This window comes from Aegilops tauschii, chromosome 1 (assembly GCF_002575655.3).
Source record: "Aegilops tauschii subsp. strangulata cultivar AL8/78 chromosome 1, Aet v6.0, whole genome shotgun sequence".
Classification (NCBI taxonomy): domain Eukaryota; kingdom Viridiplantae; phylum Streptophyta; class Magnoliopsida; order Poales; family Poaceae; genus Aegilops; species Aegilops tauschii.
In genome coordinates this window covers 313799787-313812195 of record NC_053035.3, presented here as the reverse complement: position 1 = coordinate 313812195, position 12409 = coordinate 313799787, and the positions used below count along the sequence as shown (strand labels likewise).

Here is a 12409-nt window from a genome sequence, read left to right as displayed (position 1 = left end):
TCGAAGTTCTTTTTTTTTTGCGGGAATGGTCGAAGTTCTTGTTCGTGTGCAGCACCAGAACCTTTTTGCTCCCCGTCTGCAGGCCATTGACCATCACCGGCAAGGTATTGCCGGTCTTGTGCCACATCGTGTGCATGTCGCACTCCAACTGTATCTTGCGACGCGTCCACGTGCCCCTTTTGAATGCCCTGGAATTGCACTGGAAGAAATTCTTGCTTAGGCCACTCAGTGTGATACCTGCAGTATTGTCGAATACAGGTTTTAGTGTACGTAGTTGGCATTTTCATAACATCTTTGGCATGTTGCAGTCACTTGTTTCACTTTTTATTAACTTTCAAATTGTAATTGCTTCACTAGGTCTGCGTCTAAAAAGAAAAATAGAGCTATAAACAAAGGAATATGTTTGTGCAAGTAGACGGTCGATCGGTGTCTTACCTGGAAGTTTCTCAGGATGGGTGTAGCATATGTCGTGCTCACTGTCAATGGTTGGTATGAACAAATCGATGAGAGGGTGAGATCTCGCTGTTAGCACTCACTTTCGCCTCAAGGTGCTCGATCAGCTCCTGATCCGTGGGATCGAACTTGATACCAGCCGACAGCACCGGCCAATCCTTCTTGGAGTTGCATCGGTTAATTCCAGTTATATGGTACTCAATGTATGATCAATCGACTGTTTTAAGTGAATGATGAAAGATTTCGACAGATGAGTGGTAGTACTCCAAATCTGAAGTCCACAATACCCGAACACGCCGCCGGGATCCTTGTGTCACCTCATGCGCAGCGTGTTGTCACGTCAATTCAATGCGAGGACATGATGGATAATTTGACCGATGTATACTAGTACTGCTACTGTACAAGTACTTACTAGTCGTATTTAGTGTCACATTTTAACCATAGGTTTAAATAACTAAATGTCAATGCATGTCACCGAAAATTATTCCATTGGAAACTATGTTCAAATACGAATAAAACGATATAATTTTTTGTGACATGCATTAACATTTAGTTAGTGAAATTTATGGTCAAAATTTGACACAAATTACGAAGGGGACCAATAAACCAGGAGGGAGGTAGTAGTACGAGTAGCGCAATATACGGTATAGAGGACTAGTACAAATTTAGAAATGGAGTAAGAAGTTACAAGGCTGTGCGACAGACTTTGTAGGCTACATGGTAATACAAAATATAATTCCCATTGGACAACACTTTCACCAACAAATACGCACTTGAAGCATAATTGATATATATAGAGATATATATTAACACTATTCTGATGAATAGTTATTTGGATCACGATCGGCCCTATAAGGCGCGCGGAGACCTTCCCGAACTTCCCACCACCCCGCGTCCTCTCCCCCACTACCACGCGCGGTGCGGCCCGACCAACCCACCCCCACCGGCGTCGCCCCTCCCAACCTTCACCGTCGCCGATGCTGCCCCTCCCAACCTTCACCGCGCCCGGCGCCGCCCCTCCCAAACTTCACCGCCGCCTGCATCCCTCCGGCGCTGCCCCTCCCAACCTGCAGCGCCGCCTGCATCCCGCGAAAGCCCCGGCCCCCGGAGAGCCGCGCCCCGAACTTCCGGTCGAATCTGACCGGATCCCGGCGATGTCCTCCGCCCTGGCGACGCGAGCGCTCCCTTTCCTGGCTCCACGCATCCCCGTGCCATCCCCTTCCCTGGATCCTTGACGAGCTCCGACGCCGCGTCAAGGAAGGCCGAGGTCGTCGCCTCAACCGCCACCCCTCCCTCTCCCGCATCAAAAAGCCCCAGCGACGCGCGCCGCCGCGACGCCGCCCACCAGCCAGATCATGTGCCGCCGCCCACCACTAGGACCTCACGCCGCCGCCCACCACCACCGGGATGTCCCCCTCTGCGCGCGGATCCGGTCTTGCCCGAGCTCCCCCCCGGGATGGAGGAACACATGGCAGAGGCACCACCACCGGGAGGAGCAGAACAAGGTGCGCCGGCACCAGGAGCAGCTCACCGCGCCTCACCTGGACACCTCCTCCCTTCTCTTTCCAACAGAGCGTCCCGCAGCCACGCACCCCACCGTCGGCGCCGCTCCTCACCTCTGGCGTCGCCAAGAGCCTACACCACCTCGGGCCTTCTCCCACGCAGCCAGTGGCGGCTTCCTCTTCCTCCAGCTGCTCGCGCCCCTCCGCGGAGGACTCTCGCTATCGCCTTTGCAACCCCTGCCTCAGCATCCATCGTAGGTGACCTTCTCTGGCTTGTCTGATCGACCTTCCCATCGTCTCTTACTTGAACATCTGAATTGTTGCTGCTCCTCTGTGTAAATCTGCTGCTAGATGAAGACCATGTAAATCTGAACGTTCTAAATCCGCTACACTACTATGGTTGCTCTGTGTTGTGCCCTTTTGCTGGGTGAAGCTGTTGTTATTTGGTAGCTTTGCCATAGGCTGCTACAGCACTTGGAGCTTGGAATCGATTTCTTCATTAGGTGTGTACTTGGACTGTCGATAGGTAGCTCTGATGTTTGTTTCTACAATATTGTTTGCAATTCAGTAATGTTGGTATGAATGCTTCTCTGTTCTTCGTCTTATAGTATGTTAAATAAACAATTGGGTCTGCATAAAAAAAGAGTCTCGTTCTAATTTTGATTAGCTGTTCATTTGATATGTTGTTAAAAAAGAATTATGGAGCAGTTAAACCAGAGCATCATCACCAACAGAGCAGTTAAAACATCCGCTCATGGATACAACTATAGAAGGAGCAGGTGAATTACTTCTTGTTAGTTAGAACTGATGCCTTATTCTTCAGCCTGTTTTCATCTTGAACTACTGCGTACTTGCTATTAGAGGAGTGAAACCAGAGCATGTGGCTGTTTGATCAGCAGTTAATTCTTCATGGGCATATGCTCAGTCACTAGCCAGTAGTAGTCCAGTTATGTTTTCTAAATCATATACAACGTTTTGTCTTATTTCCCTCACCACTTTCAGGTAAAAAAAGAGAGTTTTTGATGGCTCAATCAAGAATATGCACTTGCACTAGAAATACATGGACTAGTGATTTGTGGAACTTGAGCTACAGAGAATTGAGGTACTGCTTTGTTTCTTGGATGATTGCATACATTACTGAAAATTCTACCTGCAATACAAAATGTAGGGTACCGAAATGAAGAAATTGATTTTGTTGGAGAAACCATGCAGAACAAACTTTCATTTATTTTCCTAAATGACATACCTTAATTTATCCTATCTTTCTTTGCTAACATCCATACTTTTTCTTCATGGCAGCCCCCACACGCCGCCACCCCATCCGCCGCTGTGACAAGCAACCCTGGGATTGCCACGACCTCGGCCATTACATACAGTCTAGAAGTTAGCTTATTTTTTCTCGGCGAGGCCTTTTTTTCTTGTGTCTGTTTGGTTTGTGAATTTTTGCTACTACTAACAGGGTATAGAACAGCCTCTGAACTTCTATGTTTTTTCTACAGGTGTTCATTCTATGGCTAGTAACCTTTTGATGCCACTGTATACCACAATACATAGGACAGGCTGTTCACATTATCACCCCTCGAAAAGCTCCTAACCTAGTTCAGTTGTGTAAATTCGATGTCAACCAGGTGCTTGATAATTGTTGAACTAGTGTTATACTTAGTTGAATTATAATATGTGGGCTCTGCGCTGCTGCCCAACTGCCACACTAGATTCTGTGTTGAGAGAGTAAAAAGTTAATTCTTGGTGTTTTGTATAAGTTCCTAGCTACTACGGCTACACTTTATTTTGGATTCTCGACGTTCTGTACAAGTTCCTAGTGAAAGATCGTGGATGTCGCCTGGGGGGGTGAATAGGCGCTTTAAAATAATTACGGTTGAGGCTTGAACAAATGCGGAATAAACCTAGCGGTTAATTTGTCAAGCACAAAACCTACAACAACTAGGCTCACCTATGTGCACCAACTACTTATGCTAAGCAAGAAAAACTACTTAGGTGATAGCAAGATATATGACAAGAAACAATATGGCTATCACAAAGTAAAGTGCATAAGTAAAGGGCTCGGGTAAGAGATAACCGAGGCACGCGGAGACGACGATGTATTCCGAAGTTCACACCCTTGCGGATGCTAATCTCCGTTTGAAGCGGTGTGGAGGCACAATGCTCCCCAAGAAGCCACTAGGGCCACCGTAATCTCCTCACGCCCTCGCACAATGCAAGATGCCGTGATTCTACTAAAGGACCCTTGAGGGCGGTCACCGAACCCGTACAGATGGCAACCCTTGGGGCGGTCATCGAACCCGTACACTTTGGCAACCCTTGGGGGCGGTCACGGGAACCGGTCAAATTGCTCGGGGCAATCTCCACAACCTAATTGGAGACCCCGACGCTTGCCCGGAGCTTTAAACCACAATGATTGAGCTCCGAACACCACCAACCGTCTAGGGCGCCCAAGCACCCAAGAGGAACAAGCTCAAGGGTACCAAGCACCCAAGAGTAATAAGCTTCTCAACTTGTAACTTCCACGTCTCACCGTGGAGAACTCAAACCGATGCACCAAATGCAATGGCAAGGGCACACGGAGTGGCCAAGTCCTTCTCTCTCAAATCCCACCGAAGCAACTAATGCTAGGGAGGAAAATGAGAGGAAGAACAAGAGAAGAACACGAAGAACTCCAAGATCTAGACCCAAGGGGTTCCCCTCACTTAGAGGAGAAAGTGATTGGTGAAAACGTGGATCTAGATCTCCTCTCTCTTTTCCCTCAAGAACTAGCAAGAATCATTGGAGGGATTGAGAGTTAGCAAGCTCGAAGAAGGTAAACAAAGGGGGAAGAACACGAGCTCAAAGGATAAGGTTCATTGGGGAAGAATACCCCCTTTTATAGGTGGGGAAAAATCCAACCGTTATGCTCACAGCCCTCACCGAGCGGTAGTACCGCTCCAAGTAGCGGTACTACTGCTAGGGCGGTAGTAGCCCTTTGAAACACAACAGCGAGGAGGCAAAAAAGCCAGAAGAACCGTCGGAGCGGTAGTACCGCTTGACCTCACGGTACTACCGCTAGGGGTAGCGGTACTACTGCTAACGGTAGCGGTACTACTGCTTGCGAGCGGTACTAAAAAATTACATCCGTGCCTACCACCGCTGGACTTGTGATGAGATTTTGATCCCGAGCGGAAGTAGCCACGGAAGTAGTCGCGGTAGTACCGCTCCCAAGAGCGGTACTAAAAATTACATCCGCAGCAGCCCCTTTTAAGGACACCAAAACTGACACAACTTCTGCAAACGGACTCCGAATTCGACGAAACCAAGTTTGTTGGAAAGCTAGAGACAAGGGCTAACACAATCTTGATAGAAATACCAATACAAAGCAAATGAGAAAAGGCCCCAAAAAAAATGGTGAGAACCCTTCCTCGGATAAGACTGGTAAAACCTCCAACACCGAAAACATCATAGAAGACGCATGCAAACTCCGTTTTCGATGAACTCAAGCTTGTCATCAAGATGGCCATAATCTCTAAGACTCACAAAGAGAACCAAACAAGAACCAAGAAACATGATGCAAGAATGCAATGGTTTGAGCTCTCGACGAACGATACGATCAAGCTACTCACTTGAGAGCCCCCCTTGATAGTACGGCTATCGATCCTATAACCCGGTCTCCCAACTACCACCATGAGACCGGTAAAATAGAAAACCTATCAAGGGAAACCTTTGCCTTGCACATGATCCACTTGAGCTAGATGATGACGATCTTGTCCTCCTCAAGATGGACCACCTTTCCTGATTGCGTTGGGTCGATGGAGACTAGATTATTGCTCCCCATACTCCACTATGGGTGAGCCACTCTTCGGCACATCTTCACAAGTCCATTGACACCACAATGGATGGCAAGATTCAAGCACTTGATCTCTTCGTGATGCTCCACTTGAACTTGCACACGGCAATGTTGATGACGATCACCACTTGATGTCATCCTTTCCATGGGTTGTATGATATCTTCCTCTTGACGCAAGCCCATGGACACGTACCTAACCCCACATAGACTCTCACATAGACCATGGGTTAGTACACAAAGTGCAATGGACAATGCTTACCATACCATGGGACCACTTGATCCCTCTCGGTACATCTTCTACGCTTTGTGAGTTGATCAACTTGATTCACTCTTGACTTAGTCTTGATCAACCTTGAATCTTTCCAACTCTCTTTGTTTGGATGATGTCTTGAAGGTAAACATGAATGATCACACAATGTTCTTCTTCAAGACATGCTTGCAATAAGCTCAACACTCACATGACCAATCTTTGAATAATTCCTTAATGGCACCTTGGTCAACCCATAAACTCCTTGAAACCAACACATGGACTTCAAAGAAATGCCTATGGAAAAATCCTTCAAATATAACTCAATGCAACCATTAGTCCATAGAGAATGTCATCAATTACCAAAACCACACATGGGGGCACCGCATGTCCTTTCAATCTCCCCCATTTTGGTAATTGATGACAATCACTTTCAAGAGAGTTTATATAAGAAATTATGCATCACCATGCAATGCAACAACCAATAATGCATGCGTAGGAGATGCGTATGCTTCGGAACAAACCAAAGCCAGAAGAGACAACTCTCTAAACTTCTCCACAAAACTCTCTGAAACTTCTCCCCCATTGGCATCGATTGCCAAAATGGGCTAAAAGCTTAGAAGGCCAGTATAAAATATGTTCCTCCATAAATTGTGTATTTCTCAACAAGAGAGTAGAATGCAATACACATATCCAATGGTAAATACTTGGAGGAAGACAAACAATATTGAGGCCCAAAGATTGCAAAAGGAAGATATGCCACAAAGACATAACAAAGAGAGAAACAAGCAATCAAGCAATCAAAAGATACCAATTGAAGCAAGCTATCAAAAGATACCAATTGAACCAACTAGGCCAATGATCCTCCGAGCCACATGAATAAAGGATATTATGATAAGAGCAGAGCAGTGTTCTAAAGAAACTAGAGGAGCTCCCCATGATTTGTGCACATCAAGAATTTTTGTATTTGGATACAAAGTGCACAAAATAGGATCATAGCTCCCCCAAAATCAATAGAAACTTACAACAAGTGCAAGAGAGTATATAGGAAACTAAGCCTAGTACTTGCAACAAACACATGGTTGAGCAACAAGTAAGAGAGGCAACTTAAGAGTGGGCTCAACCAAAAAGATGTGTGTGAGTCAAGGCAATGCACTTGAGAAGACTAATGTACAGAAGAGCATTAAGCATCAATAAAGTCTTGAAAGAATGAGGCACACGGTGCAAGGCCTATCATTCCCACACACAACTAGCAAATGGGTTCACAGGCTTACTAATAAGCATATAGAGAACCTATGCTTGTGACAACCCGCGGTGAAGATAGAAGATGAAAGGCTCATCAAGACGAGGGATACCAATTAAGATGGCAAAAATCTCGTAAAGATAAGCATGAGGAAAATAATCTTCACCACACAAGAGCGCATCAAGATGCAACGATAGAAGACACGCACTCAAGGCAAAAGCATTCACGGAGCCACCAAAGAAATAACATAAGAAAGACAAGGTGGACGTGAAAGAAAGGATATCATCTAGATATGCAACTTCTCTCAAGTGTATAAGATTCTAGGTAGACGAAATCATGATGATATACATATCTACAAAGAAGGATGTACACCCGAAATAGTTACAACACGAAGGAACAAGATATCCAAAAGGAAGTCATACATATACCAATAAGATATTTGCTTGGAAGCATAACACATGGCTAGATATGGTCTTACAGTATATAAATGAATTCCTACCACACACCCATCAAAGACATCACAACTAGCAACATGAGATCATCGTTGAGATGCTTTGAGAAAGGAAACAAGTATCACAAGATGGAATGAAAATCATGCTGAGATGCAACCTACACAAGGTTGAATGCAAGAAAAGAATGCATGAAGAGATACTTTTTACCGAGATATCATTGGAAGGATGTAGTAGATACCAATTAAAGGTAGGTAGTAGTTCATTGATCATCCTATCTTGACTCCAATTAGCACATGATGACACCACCTTCCTTGTGAGTGAGCCGAGCATCCAATGTATCTCCAATTGCTCCTAGAACAACAACACAAACAAAATGGTACCCAAACTCATTGGGACCAAAGAGTTAGAGAACCAACAATACATAGGACAACCTCCACATAAATATGTGCATATAGATATGTAAATGAATTTCATGCACATCTCATCCAATTTGAGACTTGGTGGAGTTTCCCCTATATATTGGGTCCAAGAAAGAAAGCATGCTAAAAATACTACATCAAATTAATATGCATGCTCAAGACTTTCAAAAACCGATACCAAATGACAAAGAAAAACCAAGTGAAGAAAATATACCAAATAAATAAATCATCACTTGGAGGATATCCATAATAGATACATCGAGGAATGATATATCGGTTGATACACACTAAATAAAAGATATCAAACTCTCAAAAGAGAGGATGGTTCCAAACAAACCAAGCTCTCTACAAAGTTTCATGATGGAACAAAGTACCAAAAAGAAAACGGCTTGCCTTCCACCCACACACACTTGATAAGGAGTGCAAGATGAGTGTTTTATAGAAAATAGGATAGCTCCCCCAAGACTAGTGCATTATAGAGAATTTGCATTTGAATAAAAATGCACAAGGTGGGATCACCACTTTCACTATATCTAGAAAACACTAGACAAGATCAAGAAATTAACAAGATCCACAAGTGGTATGGAAGACAAAGGGAGTTGATACATTCCTAGACGAGAGATAAGGCAAATAAAAGCAAAGGCCAATGTAGAGATGATCAATAATTTCTACCACACATAAGTGAGTACCAATTGTCAAAAGACAAGAAGTATTTGGAAATGATTCCCGTTGGTAGATAGCAAGGATATCCAACATCATCTTCACACCGAACACATGCAAATTGCAACTTGTAGAGCTAACATGCCACCTAAGAACAGATAATTTACAATATCAATTATAGGTGACAATATCTCAAATGTACACATTTTCTAGGCTTGTAATATGCACATAGCATATGACTCCCCCATAATGTGATACCAATAAAAACTTAACAAGAGGCAATAAGAGAATCCAACAACAGATAATTAATGGACTATTTAGAATTTGAATTTCTCATAAGAAGACATACCACATAGCGACTAGATAATCTTGAAATATCAATACTAGATGGTATTACTCATGTACACACATTTATAGGATTGTGAGGTGCACAAAGCACATCACTCCCCTATAATGGGATATTCCATTAATCTCTCACAAGAGCCAACTAAGATACAAACAAGATGCACAAAGGCTCAACGTACGACACATATGTACATGAAGTGCAAACCAACATACATAAACTTGATTACTCAAGATAAGCAATTTGGAGACACAACATATACAAACACATGCAAGGAACAAAACCAAAACATGCAAGGGGGCAAGTAACTTTCAATGTAAGCAATTTAAGTACAAGTTACCGCAAGGAGGCACATTGGATATAAGATATAAGCTTGATGATTCAATTGACTTGGCTTGAGACAATAAGAGTGATGAAGTCCCCTTAATTCTTCATAATGTAGCCAAGTCTCCAATGTCCTCCAACAACACCTATTGATCAAGTATGAGCTAGTTGGTCCCCAAACAAGTTGGGTCCTAAGAGGTTAGTCACAATAGGCTTGGCTACCCAAATGGTTCTTTTCTTGACACCACTTTGAGTACCAACAAATTTGGCAAACACATTGCCAACCTTATCCTTCCCAAGAGAATAGATATCATCAATTAGAATAGGGTTGGATAAGGTACCATTCGTGCATGAAGAAGCGACGTGACCTTTTTCACGACATAGGTAGCAACGTCTACTCTTCACTTTCTTCTCACTTGATTTCTCAACTTGAGAAGCATTAGCTTGAGTCTTATTGGGAAGAGGCCTTTCTTCAACTTGAGGTTGAGCATGAGAATGCACTTGTAGCCGCTTCCCTTGAAGCTTGTCACTAGTGGCCTTCTTCTTCAATGGGCAAGATCTAACATGATGCCCTTCAATTTTGCACTTGAAGCAAATAATCTGGGCCGAACTCTTGACTTGTTTTTGGCCCTTTTTGTTGTTGCTCTTGGACTTCTTCTTCTTATTGGAGTTGAATCCAAGTCCACCTTTATCATTGGGGGATTTTTGTACACTCAAGATATTGTTGAGTGTGGCCTTCCCTTCATGACACTTTTCCAAATCTTTCTTCAAAGAAGTGACTTGGGCCTTGAGCTCTTTGATTTCCTCTACATGGTTAGTCTCAACACAAGCGCTAGAGGAAGTATAAGCTTCATCGTTAGAGCAACAAGGCAAGGAAAGCAATTCATCACAAGATGTACCAACGTTATGCATGGATGAATCGCGAGGACTAGCACAAGGCAATATAGAATTTTGACTAAAAGTAGTGCTAGTGTCCACATGAGGCTCACTAGATGTTACCTTAGCAATCATGGCCTCATGAGCTATCTTTAGCACATTATGGGATACTAGAAGATCATCATGAGAGCTTGAGAGCTTTTCATGGCTTTCTTCCAATTTCCCATAATTGCTAGATAGCAACTCAAGTTGAGCCCGTAGCTCAATGTTCTCCTTTAAAATGGATGCTTCACAAGAAATAGAGTTAGTAGCACAAGCATCATCATTAACAACAAGAGGAGAAGGCAACTTGTCAAGCTCTTTTAAATAAGAAGCTTCAAGTTGAGCATGAGACTCGGTGAGTTTGATGAGCTCACCCTTGATGACCCTTGAGCCATTTTCGAGGTGCTCAAAATCCTCAAGGAGTCTAGCATGAGCAACTTCAAGCTTAGCATTTTTAGTTTCAAAAACATTGGCCACCTCAAGAGCTCTATCATGAGATTCCTTCACTCTAGATAACTCTAGAGCAAAAGTCTCCTCAAGAGATTCCTTGGTGGTTTGTTCAAGTTCAAGAGCTTGAGAGAGGTCCGCAATCTCATTAGCGTAATCACGCTCATGACCTTCCATTTTATCAATGGTGACCTCATGCTCCTCAAGACGAGATTCCAACTCATCAATATATTTCTTGCCCTCAATAGCAATAGACATGATTTCCATGAAGTTGGAACGAGCAATTTTATTCTTAAGAAGAGCTTTAAAAATTATTTCCCCCTTAACTTTTAAGGAGGCAACATCATCATTCTCTTCATCATAATTGACATCATCATCACTCTTGCCATCATCAATATTATCACAAGATATATTGGGATTCAAAGTGGGAGATACCTTTGAAGCCTTGGCCATAAGGCAAAAAGCAATAGATGATGATGTGGGATCCCTTGAAGCACCATTCAAGACCACATCTTGTTCCATGGAGTGTTGGGTTTCCTCTACATTGTTAGCACAACAACTCGAGGAAATACATGCATTTTTATCATGCCAACAAGACATAGCAAGGATATCATCATGAGATTTAGTCAAGCAATTTGTACATGATATGCAAGGACTATCAACACAAGCATGCGAAACATTTGGAGTGCTCGAAGTGCTAGAGTCCAAAGATGAAGCATCGCAACAAGAAAGTGATGAAGGATTATCAAAACTAAGCCCACTATCATCATTGCAATGAACACCACTACTCACCATGTCATTACCTTGTGGCAAACCGCATGTAGGTGAAGTAGAAGAAGTTGAGAACACAACACGCCCGGAGGTGGAGGGAGAACAATCATCCCCACAAAACTTGGACACACCATATTTATCTTGAAGCTTTGTCCACAACTCATGAGCATCCCGGAAAGGCATGAGTTGAAATATAACTACATTGCTCAAAGCATCGAAAATCACATTAGAAGCTTTGAGCATTGAGATAAGAGTTTTTCTCATCCTCTAAAGATAATATTTGGGGATCCTTTGGAGGAGAAAAACCCATATCTACAATTTGCTCTAAATTTGGGTCCATGACCCTAAAAAGATTAAGCATGCGAATTACCCAAACATCAAAATTTGTGCCATCGAAACTAAGAGTGTGAGAGAATCCTAATCCCCTAGTCGACATCTTTACTCTCTAGGCGGTTAAGCCTAACAAAGAGAGACGAGGCTCTGATACCAATTGAAAGATCGTGGATGTCGCCTAGAGGGGGGGTGAATAGGCGCTTTAAAATAATTACGGTTGAGGCTTGAACAAATGCGGAATAAACCTAGCGGTTAATTTGTCAAGCACAAAACCTACAACAACTAGGCTCACCTATGTGCACCAACAACTTATGCTAAGCAAGAAAAACTACTTAGGTAGCAAGATATATGACAAGAAACAATATGGCTATCACAAAGTAAAGTGCATAAGTAAAGGGCTCGGGTAAGAGATAACCGAGGCACGCGGAGACGACGATGTATCCCGAAGTTCACACCCTTGCG

General features: G+C 43.4%; 1 long non-coding RNA gene across 4 annotated transcripts; it reads left to right on the top strand.

The window, feature by feature from the left end:
- The first annotated feature begins 1311 nt into the window (after nt 1-1311).
- LOC109782809 (uncharacterized) lies at nt 1312-3767 on the top strand. Of its 4 annotated transcripts, none has more exons than XR_002237564.4 (3): nt 1312-2458; nt 2958-3057; nt 3255-3714. It is a non-coding gene; the product is annotated as an uncharacterized lncRNA (long non-coding RNA). The 4 variants fall into 4 exon arrangements; XR_006672333.2 differs by having other exon boundaries at nt 1368-2209; nt 2307-3057; nt 3255-3767; XR_005773386.3 differs by having other exon boundaries at nt 1369-2734.
- The last annotated feature ends 8642 nt before the right edge of the window (nt 3768-12409 follow it).